General features: G+C 39.7%; 1 pseudogene; it reads left to right on the forward strand.

Annotated features, from left to right (window-relative positions):
• The first annotated feature begins 899 nt into the window (after window positions 1-899).
• Window positions 900-1998, forward strand: LOC125095201 (protein FAM98A-like; annotated as a pseudogene).
• Window positions 1999-2473: the final 475 nt, after the last annotated feature.

Raw genomic sequence — 2473 nt, forward strand, 5'->3', positions numbered from 1 at the left:
ATCATACCAATTTTCTAATGCATTCACATATCCATTGGTCATAAGCAATAACATTGAAACTCTTACCCGAGCCTCTGTTTAGTTTTGACACTACAATGTTGAATAGTCATTATTTAATATCTTCCTCCTGCATCAGATGATGAGAGTTAACACTTACATTACCATCAAGACCAAATATGTAAAATCTGTCTCCTCCTCTATACAGTAAACTCCATGATGTCAGGGATCATATCTGCTTCCTGTATACACCAAGCATTTAGGACACAATGCCCTGTACATTTATTCATTCAACAAATATTTACTGAGAATCTTCTCTGCACTGGGAATATGTAAGAAATATAAATCTTGTCAAATCAATTCAGGTAAAAAAAGAGAGTTTGGGTGTTTTCTCGTCTTCATCCTGTGATGCTTCTTTGATTTCTTCTGCACCTCCATGCCATTCCTTCACCTGATCAGCTTTTTCTGACACTCTCCTCCCTCATAATCTGGAAGCACAGGAAGCCCAGAAATGGCTCTTCCAATCCCTACTCCGTAAGACTACCAGCTTAAGTAGCCACTACAACCTTCAGCCTCTCTTCTAATTTATGAGAAAAATCTGGTAAAAACAGCCCACCATTTTCAAGTCATCAGACTATCTCCCTGCAAGTTTTGTTCTTCCTCTCATTTAATCAGTTTTAGCCAATAAGACACATATTAGGATCAAAGTGTATAAACACAGAAGGGCCCTCCATTAGGAATCTTTCTCTTTAGATGAAGCTGTCTGTATGTAGGGCAGAAAACCTAGATAAGTCTAGTTAACCTGTATTTTTAGTTAAATTAAAAAATAATTTAAAAAGAAAGAAAGAAAGAGAGCTCAAGAAGGAGGCAGTCATGAGGTCTTTCAAGAGTTGAAAGGCATATGTATTGCTCTAGGAATGTCCAATCCTCCAGCCAATATAACTATGTTCCAGTTCTTCAGTTGGATTGAAAAAAATTAAAGGAGACATTAGCAAAAGTTCCACTTAACCATGTGGAAAGCCTTTATTGAAGAAACCAATGAGACCAGCCCACTGGGAAAACAAAGAAGCAGTTAACCAGGCCATAGCTAATGAACATGAAGTTCTGAGAAAGCTGCTATTAAAAGGCTTAGATGTCACTGTCCAGTCTTTTGGTTGGTCTGACAGAGCTAAGAATCAGACAGAAAAAATAGCAAAGGTTTACCAGCTGAAATGCTCAGTCCTATCTCCTAAAAGTATTATTTCTGTTCCCATTTTTGGCTATAAGACAAGACTCATCAAAGATTTTAAGGACAAGCAGTAACTCTATAAAAGAAAAGACTGCCTTGGCCATCAATAAGATGTTGTTGGGCAGGGTGCCTGACAGAGGAGGTAGACCCAATGAAATTGGACCTCCACCTCCAGAGATGCCACCATGGCAGAAAAGGTAAGATGGCTCCCAACAACAAGCAGGAGGCCAACAAGGAGAAGAGGTGGTTATGAACATTCCTCATATGAAGGTCGAGGAGGTCATGAACAAAGAGGAGGGAGAGATGGACATGGTGGCTACGACCATGGTAGCTAGGGAAGAGAAAATAAGCATCAAGGAGGCTGGACTGTTGGAGAGAATGGAAAAGGAGGTGGTGGCTACCAAGATGGTGGTCATCGAGATTCGGGTTTCCAGCCAGGTGGCTATCATGGTGGTGGCTGCTGTGGTAGCTATCAAGGTGATGGTTATGGTGACTTCCAAAACACCTACATACATAGAAAGTGGATACTGGGGTAGTGGATACCAGGAGGACAGTAGATACCAAGATGGTGGTCACCATGGTGACTGAGGCAGTGGTCGTGGAGGGAGAAGTGGTTGCAGAAGCCAAGGTGGATGTGGAGGCCAGAAAGAGGTTGGGGAGAAAGGGGGAGCCAGAATTATCACCAAGGGGGCCAATTTGAATAGCACTTCCAGCATGGAGGTTATCAGTGTAATCATTTTGGATTTGATCAGGGAAGACATTATCCTAGTTAAGGCTACAGACCCTTACATTGTGCTAGAGCTCAAGTAATAAAAGCTTAGTTTCAGAATCTTGAGTCCAACATCAATTTTTAGTTAATATGAGACCATAGGTGGCAGGCAGATTCCTGCTTGGCATAAGTACTTGTAAGTCTTTATTGAATTCTGTTGTTTGTTTGTTTTTAAGGACTTACATAATGTGGTTTATTTAAGAAACACCTACAGCATCTCTCCTTTGTATGAAGAATTTTTAAAAAGTATTAAAATTGTCTTTAGTTGACGAGTTGGCTAATTCCCCCATCAGAACATGCTTGCGTACTTTTTGGGGGGAAGATATTACTTAAATTAATAGTTTTAGTAAGCAGTTTAGAATATGAGGATTCTCCCAGATTTTTTTTTTTTTTTTAAGATTTACAACTAGGAAACCTTCCTCTTATTATCAACCCATTTAAGTGTGTTTTCCTTAAAGTATTCCAATGCTTATTTTCCA

Source organism: Lutra lutra, chromosome 3, assembly GCF_902655055.1.
Source record: "Lutra lutra chromosome 3, mLutLut1.2, whole genome shotgun sequence".
In the NCBI taxonomy this organism is placed as follows: Eukaryota; Metazoa; Chordata; class Mammalia; order Carnivora; family Mustelidae; genus Lutra; species Lutra lutra.